The sequence below is a fragment of the Gymnoscopelus braueri genome, assembly GCF_963280865.1.
Source record: "Gymnoscopelus braueri genome assembly, chromosome: 2".
NCBI classification, from domain to species: Eukaryota; Metazoa; Chordata; class Actinopteri; order Myctophiformes; family Myctophidae; genus Gymnoscopelus; species Gymnoscopelus braueri.
In genome coordinates, this window is record NC_137604.1 from 5,173,391 (window position 1) to 5,187,947 (window position 14,557).

The following is a 14,557-nucleotide window of genomic DNA, read 5'->3' on the forward strand; positions in this document are numbered from 1 at the left end:
AACGCTCAACTGGTTCACGGCTCTGCGGTTCCAAGTAGCGAACAATTAAAGTGAGCTGGTCGATGTGAGTGACATCTAGGGTGGAGTCAACGATGACAGAAAAGTATTTTTGCACTTTTAATTTCGCTTATGATATTACTCAAAACATTGTCTGACAACAATTGAATAATCTCATCACATGTTGGATATTTATAGCCGCTACCCCAAGACAGCTGCCGGATGCGAGGCTTGGCTTAATTATTTTTAACCAGACCCACGGCAAGTAAACAATTCACATCTAGACGCAAAATTACTGTTTCCCACGACAGAGCGTGACAGATGCATCTGTCTCTCTTATATGTCATCATGATTTGTATGCATGGGGATCTCATCTTAAACAAAGCTTAGTGCTTAACGAGTCTCCCAGTTTAGTAGACCTTGTATTGTGAATGTATACTATCACGTACTGATGTTCTCATGTCTTACTAAATAAAGTACATCAATCAATCAATCAAAAACCCATAGAACCACCACACACTACCTCCCCCCTCACACAGAGAGAAAAAAGAGAGATTGTGTGGGAATGGGCTGAGACATTTTGACAGGTGTCAACTGGCAAGGTGACAGCTGACAGAGAGAGACAGAGAGAGAGAGAGAGAGAGAGAGAGAGAGAGAGAGAGAGAGAGAGAGAGAGAGAGAGAGAGAATTAGATAATTGGATTAATTAATGAGCGGTTAAATTAAATAATTAATTTCATTGTGATTTTATTAATTACGGATTAATAAAAGTCATTTATAGCCTGAGTATTTTTTAGCCTGGATATTTATAGCCTGGATATTTATAGCATAACGTTATTTTTAGGAGTCTATTTAAAGCAATGCTATATTTAGAAATGTGCTCAGTGGCGCCACCATCCCCTAGTGGTCACCTTTGGTAATAGCATAGTGCATACTACATACTACTCACCTGCATGTCCTCTCTCACCATATCCATGAACCTCCTCTTTGGCCTTCCTCTTCTCCTCTTACCTGGCAGCTCCATCTTCAGCATCCTTCTCCCAATGTACCCCTCATCCCTCCTTTGCACAGTGGTGTAAAGTAACTAAGTACATTTACTCAAGTACTGTACTTAAGTACACTTTTGAGGAATCTTTACTTTACTGGAGTATTTCCAATTTGCTGTACTTTTACTTCTCCTCCACTACATCTCAGAGGCAAATATTGTACTTTTACTCCACTACAATTATTTGAAAACTTTAGTAACTAGTTACTTTGCAGATCACAAAACATACATTATCACTTCAGCCCTATATATACATATATGTTGGCCATTTGAAAATGGCAGATCTACAAGCTCACAATGTGAGCTTGTAGATCTGCTATTTTCAAAAAAAGTTTTTTTAATACATTTTGAACTTGTGAAATGGGTCGTTTTGCACAATGAGTTTGATTACTTTTGGTACTTTAAGTACATTTTTATTTCATTTGTTTTCTCACTCAACAGTAAACAAACCAACATACAACAGTATAAGTGTATACAGGGCATCTGCACATTTCTAAAGTGACAATTTAAGGGGGGGAAAAGACCACACCAAGCATTGGCTAAATTGTCAAATATTACCTATAAAAAAGAGGCAAAGATTTTTAAAATGATCTGATGCAGATCAGGCTGATCTGCATTCTCACAACGCCTCTGTAGATCGGCTATTTTTACTATACTTTCTGTGGAACCGAGTCAAACTAAATGTTATACCTCAACTCCGGGTCCCCGGTTCAAATATGTTTATTTTGGGGCCTGAAAAGTTTCAGAACCGCTCACCTAACACATATCGGCAATTTGCACAATGCGTGTTTGTTTATACCAGCGGTTCTCAACCTTTTCAGGCCGCGACCCCCCAAAATAATCATATTAGAACTGGGGACCCCCCACCCTGACAAGAATTTGGAAATGTACGAGTTGAGGCATTTAGTTTCGGTTCCACAGATAAAAAAAACTTGCTGGTCTACAACCTTGTAGATCGGTTATTTTCAAAAATGTTGCCTCTTATATTATTTGACAATTAGGCCAATGTTTGACCAGTTTTTATAGTGTAGTTTGTTGATTGCTATTGATGCAATAATGGTCTTTTTTTGGTATTAAAAAGGTCTTAAAAGTTGTTATCTTGGGACCCCCCCACCCCTCCAGGAAAAAAATCATGTCAATCATCTTGTACTTTTACTCAAGTCAATTTTGAATTCCAGACTTTTACTTGTAACGGAGTATTTCTATATTACGGTATTGGTACTTATTGGTACTTTTACTTAAGTAAAATATCTGAGTACGTTTTCCACCACTGCAAGCAACAAACAGTGAACAGCTACACAAATCCAACAGCTTGTCAGTACTTTATTCCATGCATAAATTAATGCGTATGATTGTATACAGGTTGGAAAGACACTGATGCTCATAACGCTCTACAGTAACCTATGGGCTACAGGAAATACAAAATGAAATGCAATAACAAAAACATCTCCATATTAAAACTTTTTTTTTTGTCCATAAATTAATGCCCTATTACATCATATTTCCGTGTCACACAAACGTAATAGAAGATCTACAAGCTTGCGACATATTGCGAGCTTGTAGATATAGATATATTTTTTTTAAAAAAGGAAAATTGTGAAAAGTAACATTTTCGGACACACAATGTTTCAAACAAGACGAAAACGATCTGATGGTGAATGTAAGCTTTGAAATCCGTTGTGTGTAATACAAAGAAACACTTTAAGAGAAATATACCAACAAAATGACGTACACCAGCTTAATGAGAACCAGACACTAATTGTGTTCATTTAATTTAGTCATGTGGATATTGTCAGATTATGTCGACTCAGATGGCTTATGTGAAAGAAGTATTTGCTACTACTAACAGTTTCTCCCTTGTATGAATGTAAATTTTGACCAAAGCATTTTTCACAAACTTCAACTAAAGGTTTTTTTCCCCTGTATGAGTCTCCATATGCTTTCTTAGATGACCCTTTTGACTACAGCCTTTGCCACAAACTGTGCAGGTAAATGGCTTTTCCCCTGTATGAGTTCTCATGTGCGTTTTTAGATCGGTCCTTCGAACAAAACTGTGGCCACATATTGTACAAGGGAAGGGCCTCTCACCCGTATGAGTCCTCATGTGTACCTTCAATGTACTCGTGTCAGCACAGCTCAGGCCACAAACATCACAACTAAAGGGTTTTACCCCTGTATGAATTGTTGTGTGTGGTTTTAGTTGACTCTTTTGACTAAATCCTTTGCCACATATTGTACAAATATAGGGCTTTTCTCCTGTATGAGTCCTCTCATGAATAGTTAGATTACTCATAATTGCAAAGTCTTTGCCACAAACCGTACAAATAAAGGGTTTCACACCTGTGTGAGTCCTCATGTGTGTTTGCATTACATCCTTTCGAATAAACCCTTTGCCACAGTATGTACATGTAAAAGGTTTCTCACCTGTATGAGTCATCATGTGTGTTTTTAGATAACAATTTCGATTAAAACCTTTGCCACATATTTCACAGGTTGGGAGCTTATCGGACGTTTCGCCGGTATGATTCCTCATGTGTCTTTTTAGTTCACCCTTATGACTACAGCCTTTGCCACAGAATGTGCATGTATACGGCTTTTCGCCGGTATGGGTCATCATGTGTGATTTTAGGTGACTTTTACGACTACAGCCTTTGCCACAAACTGTACAAGTATAGGGTTTATCCCCTGTGTGAGTCCTCAAGTGTATCTTTAGATCACCCTTTCGACTACAGCCTTCTACAGACTGATCGTCCTTGGTCTCCCACTCATCGCTGTCATCAGTGTCAGAACAGTTTGAAGAGAGGAGATGGTCAATATTATTTGGTTGTGCTGGTACCCAGTGCTGTATGTAAGCTTGTGTTTTCATGTGTTCAGTTGAGGTACTGGCTAGAGGCTCTGTCTCCGTGTTTTCGCCTTCTTCTTCACTTTTCATTGTTAGTAAAGTCAACGTTGACCAATTAGCCTCCTCTGGTCTTTGAAGTAGCTCCTCCTGTTCCTCTTTAATCTGTGGAGGTTCTGGTTCCTCCTGGACTAGACTGGGGCTCCTCTCCTCTTCAGGGGAAACCTCTTTACACACAGGGAGGTGCAGGAAGTCTAGGTAAAAAATAACACAAAAGAGAAAAATAATGAAATGTTTGAAGTTTATATTGTCCATGCAGTGTTACTGTACCTCTGTTTTAAAATAGATCTAATAAATTATCTCAGAAACTAAATTCACATTTTGGTCTTAAAAATTGGCAGAATTTTGAAAATATTTGATTATTATTATTATTATTATTGGCAGTAGTAGTAGTAGTAGTAGCAGCAGTAGTAGTAGCAGCAGCAGCACAACAACAACAACAACAATCATCAATATAGCTGCAAGCAGTGATAAATGGGGCCATGGCATAATAGGCAAAAAGCGATATGGAACAATAGACGTAGAAACAGAATAGATTGAACTTGAGACAAAGCAGCCCATGCAACTAACAAATGAGCATCCTCAATAGCTGAGGGATGGTGGCTAAGGGTTAAGGACCTTACTCATGGACACCTCAACCCCCTTACTCATGGACACCTCAACCCATGGCCATACACAGGAATCGAACTCTCAACCTTCGGACTCACAGGCTGTCACAGTAGTGATTGAGATAAGGCTTCATCCAGCCTGACGGTGTCTGTTGAAGATTATAGACTCTTGCCTCATGCCATGAACCAAGCCCCTGTTTCACTAACAATAAGATCAGTGGCTCACAAAGCAATTACCAATGGAAAAATGTGATGTCTCCTCGGTACCAAAACTAGTAAAAGTAGCCGATCTACAAGCTCACAAAACGTTGCTTTCCAAAAAGTTGTGAGAGTGTAGATCGGCTATTTTCACAATGAAGTACGTCATACATTGAAAGTATCTACTCTCAAATAAGTATTTCATGTTATCTTTAAGAATTGCACATGCATTAATTGAAACAGTCATGTTGTGTGCAATGCAATTTAAATAAAGTCTGCATGAGGTGAGACTTGAACCGGCGACCATGTGATTACGAGGTAGATGCTGTAGGGAGAAGCCATTGGACCAACAGACCTGAACAGGTGAAAAAGGAGCTCACACAGATGACACATTTTCACGCAATTTGCTCAAAAATCCTGGGTTTAAGTGTTTTTCAAACTGCTCAAAATTGCGGACAATATAAGGGCGGAGCTTACTGGTCAAAGTGATAGATGTGTTCCTCATGAGTCAAGGCACATGTGTAAGCAAGTTTCATGGCTGTCGGCCAAACGAGGCATGGCTTTTGCCTGTTTAAAGTTTGCATTTTCAAAAAAATGCTATAGCGCCCCCCTTTGGCCAATTGGAGTAAGATTGGTTTCAGTGATATTTGGAATGACCCTCTACATTACTGCAAAGTATCAAACAAATGTAAGTCTGCATGTATGTGTTAGGGGCAGACGAATAATTTACATAAAACTGCAATATTCATTGGCTCATAAAAGCTTAACGTTTTCACTTAGAAAAAATCCAGCCGCACAAATCTGTCGGCATAGGTCCGAAGTACATGTGTAAAATGTTCTGTGCAGATTGCTCAAAAATCCCAGGAGGAGTTTGATTATAACTGTTTTTCATATAATTCAAAATGGTGGGAGATCTAAAGGTCAGAGGTCAAAAGTCAGAGTGTGAAAGTTGTTAGGCATGAGGAGACGCATGTGTGTATCAAAGTTTCATGGCTGTAGGTCAAACAGGGCATGAGTTGTACCTGTTCAAAGTCAATTGAGTGCTATAGCGCCACCCTTTGGCCAATAGTTGTGAGTTTCGTGTCTTAGCCGTTTGGCATAGCCCTCTACCATATTGCCGAGTTTCGTAAAAAATGACCACACGGTTAGGCCAGAACTGTAAAAACGGCGGAAGAAGAAAGCCAAGAGATGCAATAAGGCTTCGAGCCTTATAGGCCTCGAACCCTTAATAATAGCGAAAGTGTAGAGATGCAATAAGGGTCCACAGCCCTTTGGCCATGGCCCTTAATAATAACAACAACAACAATAACAACAACTAGATCCGCCTACTCGGGAACAATGCAAGTTGTGAATGCATGCCTGCATGTAGATCCCTGATGTCATCAGTATAAGCTCACATATTGGCTTCTGGACAACTGGATGTCCATATATGCCTATGGGCATTATCGGTCGGATCTGCAATTCTTGACAAAATGCCTATCTGAACGACTTGACGCCGGGCACCGTGCTCCCTTGAGTCCTCAATGTGCACACCGAGTTTGTGGACTCACTGTGGACTGTGTGTGTGTGTGTGTGTGTGTGTGTGTGTGTGTGTGTGTGTATGTGTGTAGATGGTTTGGGAGGAGGGGAGTTTTTTAATCTAATGAAGCGCTCCCATTCTCCTGCATGTGACACAACATGGAGCACATGCCCACCACCGCAGAGTTTGGGGGTTCAAATCCATCGTGATGCGGAGCGTCTGTACAAACATAATTGGCCCATGTTCGGGGGAGGGTGATATTTGTCACTGCACACACTCCTACGGGCTGGGGGCGGCACCTATCAGCAGGGTGTAAGCCCTCCTAATGTGGGCTCCTCACTGGCAGGGGAGTCAGTAGGATGTATTATCCTATTAGCCCAAATGTATGACTATTCCCGTGCTGTTTGGATTTATGTCTAATAAAGTATTCAATCAATCAAAGTATTCAATCAATCAATGAAAGTGACAACACACACATGTGTGTGGGGAGGAATCAATTGGCATAATGAGTACATTGTGGAGAACAATGGGTAAAAAGCAAAGAAAGAAAACATAGCAGAGTAAGCCAAAAACAAGGAGTTGATAGTGTTGGACTTCTTCAAAGTTTCCGATGAAGACAGCTCGCTTGTCATTTGCAATACATGTTCCGCAGACGGAGAGAAAAAAAATACTACTTTTTGAATACAGCTTTAATACATCAAATCGGATGAGTCGCCTGAAACATCACCATCGCTACAATGGTGTGTTGAAAGCATGCAAAGACGCCTGCGCTGCTTGTAACGGATCCACAAGTTAATACTTTTATTTTTGAAGGTGTACATGCAGCGTCCTGCACGGGTCCAATTTTGAGAACCCGCGCCCGCCCCGCCCGTCAATACTCAGATCCGTAGACCGACCCGTCACCCGTGATTATTTCAAAATACGAACCAGACCTGGCCCGCCCGTCAAATAAACGACCCGTTGTCCGCCCGTTTACCCGTGTAAAATGTAAATCCTATTGAAAAGTGTGTTGAAAAAGATAGCAGCCTTCAACAACAGCGCTACATTCAGTGGTCAGGTTTGTACAGAAATCAAGTGAAGACGGAGGAGCGAGCTTAAGCCACGCGCGAACGCGCATCTACGCAGCACACATGTGTCGTTGTTTACGTCAGCAGATAGTTTTAATTTGAAGGTTTAACAGGATGTTCAATGTGTTTTTGTGAGTTAAGATAACTGACCAGTATGCTCCATGCAGTTGTGCTGTGTTAAGTTACACCTGCCCGCGATTAGTTCAGTACCGCCCGTGCCCGTACCCGTGATCTTATCAAAGTAAACATTTCACCCGTTTTCACCCGTCAAACGCGGGTACCCGTCGGGTATCCGCGGGTACCCGTCGGGTATCCGCGGGTACCCGTCGGGTATCCGCGGGTACCCGGCCCGTTGCAGGACTCTGTGTACATGTATGGTGTTGTGACAGGAAGTCCTTCAATTTGATAATTGTATCAGCTGGGGAGAATCTGATGATTAGGACCCGACGCAGCTGTGGTGCTGGGGTTTAAATGCTGTCTCAGGTTGAGGAAGCCAGAGAAAGAGGAGCAGCAGTGCACAGAACGGCCGCTCAAATGTTTGTTTAAAGTAATATGGACCCTGGAAGGGTGGGTTAAAGACGGACAAAGGAACAGATATCCATCAAATGGACGCAATGGGCATGCCACTGTCTTAGCAGCCTATTTAGCACCTAGCAGGAAAGGGGACAAGGTAAATTTGTATGGTTGTTTTGCTTGCATTGTTTTTGGGCTTACTGTGAGAGTGATCTTATTTTTGTTATTGTATGAGGGTTATTGTTATGGTTGGTACCTTTTCATGTATTTTCTAATACGGTGGCTTATGTATTGTGTAATTGTATTGGTGATGTATGGGAAAATGTATCATGTTGAGATTTGATAAAGTGTTTATGGATTAATTGATGTATGTTTTGACTTTTTTTCTGTTAGTTTCTACGTTGAGACACGCATAAAGAATGTTCAAAACTCATCAGTCAGACTTCATCCTTAATGGCCAGCTGGGTTCGCTACACTGCTAAAGAAACTGCTAAGCCAAAGCCAGCTGCAAAGAAGGCACCGGGGCTTGTACCTACAGTATAGGCGTTTGAAAAATGAAAGTTCGCCAGATATGTGACTTAACCATAGAAATGTTGGCCACATATCATGGAACGGTGTTAAAATGTACAAGCACCCTTCCATTTAAGTCTCGTTTTTTGTTCGTGATTGTCGGCATTGACATTAATTAAAAAATTTAATAGATCTTGCCTTGGAGCAGAGTCCTGCACGGGTCCAATTTGGAGAACCCGCACCCACCCCGCCCGTCAATACTCAGATCCGTAGACCGACCGTCACCCGTGATTATTTCAAAATACGAACCAGACCCGCCCCGCCCGTCAAATAAACGACCCGTTCTCCGCCCGTTTACCCGTGTAAAATGTAAATCCTATTCAAAAGTGTGTTGAAAAAGATAGCAGCCTTCAACAACAGCGCTACATTCAGTGGTCAGGTTTGTACAGAAATCAAGTGAAGACGGAGGAGCGAGCTTAAGCCACGTGCGAACGCGCATCTACGCAGCACACATGTGTCGTTGTTTACGTCAGCAGATAGTTTTAATTTGAAGGTTTAACAGGATGTTCAATGTGTTTTTGTGAGTTAAGATTAGGGATGGGTATTGGCAACAATCTCACGATACGATACGTATCACGATACTTGGGTCACGATACGATTATATTGCGATACGCATCACGATACTTGGGTCGTATCACGATATTGCGATATATTGCGATATATTGCGATATATTGCGATATATACATATATCACAACTACATATTCAGGGGTGCACATAACTGGTGCGCAGGTGCGCATGCGCACCCAAAATAAATAATGCGCACCACATCAGACGACGCGAGGCGCTTTTGCGTACCAACAGCTGGGACAGGAATTTCCAAGCTTTTATTTTTTAGCAAAACTAAAAAATAAAAGCCTGGAGATCGAGGCTAGGAATTTACTTCCTGAAGCAACACTCACACAATCACGCTAAAGCACACGTCGGCCCCATGTACAGCCATTAGGCGCAGGGGGACGCATGCTGTGATTGTGTGAGCCTCGCATCCTGACACAGAGACAGGCTGCGACTCGCAGCTCGCTGCACGCAGCGGCTGTTAGAGGCACTCGTCACCGATGATGAACGCAACGTAATGGTGCAAAATATGCCGTGAACGTCCCAATTTGGCGGATAAAAGCAGCGCAGCACAGGGCACCAACCTTGGGGGGTTCACCAAACAGCGTGAGTGAAAAATAAACGACGAAAATCGGCGGAATTTGGAAGCAGAGCGTCCTTTTCTCTCGCGCAGCAACCCCCCCCCCCCCCCCCCCGTTGACAAAACTGTCCCGGTGGGCACCGGGCTGAATCCCCCCCCCCCCCCCCCCCCCCCCGTTGACAAAACGGGACGGGACCATTTATTTGGTGCGCACCAAGTCACATCTCAAGGTGCTCTTCTGAGTACTACACCTAAAAAGTTATGTGCACCCCTGTACATATTGTTTATATATATGTTACAGGTAGATTGGCATTCCAGGTAGAATGGAAAATAAGCGCTTGTTTTCACCGCCCGTCCGCCCCTCAGGCAATTCTGTAGAACCAACGCCAGAGGGCAATGCAAGCCACACATGAGTCCCACACCACACACGCACGCATGCACACGCACACAAACGAGCACGCACACACGCATACGCGCACATGCACGCGCGCGCGCGCGCACACCCGCGAACAAGGGGGCGAGACTGAGGAGGCGGGGCTGGCGGGCTATGTTAGTGCAGTGAGTGGCAGTTGGGGCAAACCATAGCGGGGCAAACGCAGTCCCCACAACATCATTTACTATTCTGTGCCTATCGGTACATAACTCGGACGGCGCTTAGTCGACTAGGAGACCATCGGCCGGTCGTCGCGGGCACTCGCGCCTGGAGGCGCTCGGGCGCGACTCCTTGGCCTCAAGGTCTCCTGAGCCGGCGCGCCTCCGTCATGGTCCAAAACTATACTTTATCGGCGAAAAAAAATAGTCCGCGGTTGTTTGAAAAAGTAATGTCCCGAGCGGGAGTCAAACCCAGACTCCCAGTGGTAGTGGATGGGGAGTCCAATGATTTTCGAAGTGCGCCACTGAGGCCAGTAAGTATGTATATTCATGTTGTGTTGTCGTCGTCCTCGCATCGCAGCCCCGCCCCGAGCCTAAAAACAAGCGCTCCACTTCCAATCTACCTGGAATGCCAATCTACCTGTGACATATACACTACATATTGAGTAGCTGCAGATCTGTGATAGGTTCTTTGAATGTTTTTCATAAAGCCTGTATCTGAAAAAGCAAATATCGCGATACTGGAGTATCGATACAGTATCGCGAAATAAAATATCGCGATATTTCGTGATATCGATAATATTGCCCATCCCTAGTTAAGATAACTGACCAGCATGGCGAGCATGCTCCATGCAGTTGTGCTGTGTTAAGTTACACAAGTGACGTTGTTTGGGCGGAAACAGTGCTCTCTAATTTTCACAATAAAATGATACCCGCCCGCGATTAGTTCAGTACCGCCCGTGCCCGTACCCGTGATCTTATCAAAGTAGAAGCAGATCTCCGCCACTTTCTCAGCACAAAGCACAATTGGACCTCAGGCTTGCTAGCTCCATAACCTTTGTTCAATCAATCAATTTTGATTGATTGATCAATTTTCTAAATAATTTTTAAAAGAAAGCTTTACAGACCCGTTTTGAAGCCACTATTTCAGCTAATTCAAATCCACCAGCTTAGAATTTGTGCTATTGGCTGGAATGGCAGCAAGGGTGGGTCTTCACTCAGTAGAGCCCAATCACAAGGCCCATTGTGAGCTTGTAGATCTGCTATTTTCAAACATGTTTGTACTTTTACTGTTGGTACTTTCAGTACATTTTGATGCCAATACTTTTGTACTTTAATCAAGTAAATTTTGAATTATATGGACTTTTACTTGTAACTTGTAACTATTGCAGTATTTATACTCTTACTTAAGTAAAGAATTTGAGTACCCCACCACTGTCCAGGAGCAGGCTTGTCTGTTGCCTGCCTGAGAAAACAGACATGCTGATTTTTCTGAAGAACAGTTGAGTCAAGCCTTGCCCATGGTATGAAGCGACTTTACATTTTTGCCCTGAAAACTGTTTGCACAATTTTGTTTATTTATTCTACATTAATTTCATTTGTTTGTACACAGACAACTTCAACTTGTGTTAAATTAAATAAAGTAGGCTATATTTGTGCCGTAGCTGATATTTAAAACTGCTTTCAAAACAGAGGGGAAACAAAGGATTTAAAAGAATTGTATCGAAAATAATAATAATAATAATAATGATGATGATAATAATGATAATAACAATGATAATAATAATGATAATAATAATAATAATAATAATAATACTATCGTACAGGAACCGTTATCTAAATCAAAGTATTGAATATGTAGATCAACATTTTTTAACGATACCCAGCCCTACATGCATGCACACAGACCTGCCACCTGCAAAGCAAATAGATATCCAACAAAGGAAGCTGTCTTTCTTTTTACCTCTTATTTGGTTCTCATTCATTGCTGAACTGTCAGTCTGGCAAGATGACATCAGTTTGAAGAGACGGCCGAGGTCTGGCTGTGTACGATGTCCTTATTGACAGCCGATGTGCAGGGCCCTCGTGTCCTGTTTGGATAGCAGGAAAGAAACAAACGTGACAAACGTGTGAAATCCAACCTTTACATCAGATTACTCACAGTAGCCATGCCAGCAGTGTTGCCAGTTCTCCTTATTATAAGTGACTTTGGGCTTGTTTTTCTGTAAAGTTGTTTGAAGATATTCGGTTTTTCGTTTGTTGCTTGTTTCTAAAGTGTGGTTGCTTATTTGGGCTTGCTTCCTAAAATGTTGTTTAAACCAGTGGTTCTCAAACATTTTCATAGTCAAGGACCCCCGAATGAATATGCATTTGTCAACGGAACCCCCCCCATCTAAAACTATTTTGTCCCCGTACCAGTACCAAACAACTTTGTTGTACCAGATTTGTTGTACCAGACCCCGTACCAGATTTGTGTGGTCTAACAAATAACACATGACACTTTTTTCGCCCCAAAAAAGAATAATAATAGCTAGATAAAATAGCTGATCTACAAGCTCACAACACGTCACATCGCGACTCCTAGTGAGCTTGTAGATCAGCTATTTTCAAATATCCGAAATATTCCCAGGACTGTAGAAGACAAGGTGAGTGTCAAGCTGCAAGCAGACACATTGTTATCAAACACATGTGCCTGGTTCTGGTGGCTGATATTGTCCTTCTAATCCACGAGAGGGCCGTGTTTTTTCACTTATTTTTGCATTGTTTTTTTTTACAGTTAAACAATGAAAATAAATACAATTTATTAAGTAATGAAAAACGTTTATTGAAAAAACATGCCCCTTTCACACATTAGAAAGACAATATCAGTCACCAGAACCAAGGATGTGTGTTTTCAATGAATCTAACGTGGTTAAAATGGAGTGTGAAGTTACAATGGATATCAAATATCTAAACACTGATTCAAGCAACTTGAAAATATGATCTGGGGCGCACACGAAAGCTAGAGTAGACATCAAAATGACCCCCTACGTCTAACTAGGGAAACGCCCCCCCCCCCTGTCAGGTGATAAGAAGCGGCTTGCTAGCTCTTATGCATTGAAGGAGGCATGAGCTCGGATCTAGGCTCTCCCTAAACTGGCAGAGGGAGTGTAGCGCCCAGGATTACTTAGACAATTGGCACTGGTGAAAAAATTGGTTACAAAATCATGAAAAAATAAATAAAAATTACCTCAAGATGAGTAAAAGCCTAAAGGCAAAAAAGCACGCACATCCCAAAGTACCTTTACTAGCCTAGGCTGGGTGCTGGATTGAAAGGTCAACATGTGAAGAAAAAAAAAATCTGCACACCAAAATATAGACATTGTGCACCCGTTCAAAGGAGGAACATGCACAGAGCAGGGTTCTTCCATAAGGGGTCCGGGACCCCTAGGGGGTGGTCAGAGAAACTACGGGCCAGGGCGCCGCCACATATTTGTGTGATGGATATTCTTTTTTTACATTAACCACTTGAACCCGGGTATCCCTATTCTGAGGGGAACATTAGCCAATCTACTTGTGAGCTTGTAGATCGGCTATTTTTCGGCAAAGAGGTTTGGTTTGGTGTAGAGGGAAAACAAGAGCAGAGCAAGTACAGAGCCAAAGGTCAAGTTTACCGAGGGTTTAAGTGGTTAAATGTCTGAAAACACACATGAACATGAATCCAACTTTTTAATAGAAAATATCATGTGTAAACAAACAAGTAAGTCTATGCAGCTATCTATTAAACCTCTCTCTCTCTCTCTCTCTCTCTCTCTCTCTCTCTCTCTCTCTCTCTCTCTCTCTCTCTCTCTCTCTCTCTCTCTCTCTCTCTCTCTCTCTCTCTCTCTCTCTCTCTCTCTCTCTCTCTCTCTCTCTCTCTCTCTCTCTCTCTCTCTCTCTCTCATTTGATGTGGCTTACCTTCATCCACGGACGTTTGGACTCATTGACAATGTTCATTCAGTAATATGTTATATTATTATATGATATATTATTATTATTCAGTAACCCTACTGCTGTAACATTTAGTTATATATTATATATTATTATTATTATTCAGTAACCCTGCTGCTGTAACAGACTCCATTTGACGCGTTTTCACTGTTTATTCGGAGACGTTTTTCAGCCGCTCTCTGTTCCTCCTCCTGTTTCTCCACTGAGAAAAAAAATAACTACACGCAGTGCACGCCTTTATTTCCGGGTCAACGTATGACACGCATGCGCAGTAAGGGATCCATACCCTGATGTTGCCTTGTTGCCTTTTCGCCCCCTGGTGGAGGAGATTGTCACTGAAGAAAGAAAGAAAGAAAGAAAGACAGAAATTATTTTCCTGAAATTTTCAAAAAAATATCAATAATAGAGGAAATAGATCTACAAGCTCAAAACGCAACACATTGTGACGCATTGCGAGCTTGCAAATCTGCTATATGTATTTTTTTTTACAATAACCGAAATAGGGCTTGATCGATTCATAGAGTACTTTTTTCCCTTCATATCATTTTAGTCTGTCTGTAAATAGTGGCGTGATAGTATCGGAAAATAAATACTCAAGTAGATTAAAGATCACTCTGTCTTGTGTCAGTGCTTATCTTTGTATTTATTTTAGATTTTGATCTGCTT

At 41.9% G+C, this 14,557-nt stretch overlaps 1 long non-coding RNA gene across 1 annotated transcript; it reads right to left on the reverse strand.

The window, feature by feature from the left end:
* Positions 1-2,374: 2,374 nt before the first annotated feature.
* LOC308076126 lies at positions 2,375-14,080 on the reverse strand. Its single transcript, XR_013932254.1, has 3 exons — positions 13,859-14,080; positions 11,885-12,011; positions 2,375-4,134 (listed from the first exon to the last, which is right to left on the reverse strand). It is a non-coding gene; the product is annotated as an uncharacterized lncRNA (long non-coding RNA).
* Positions 14,081-14,557: the final 477 nt, after the last annotated feature.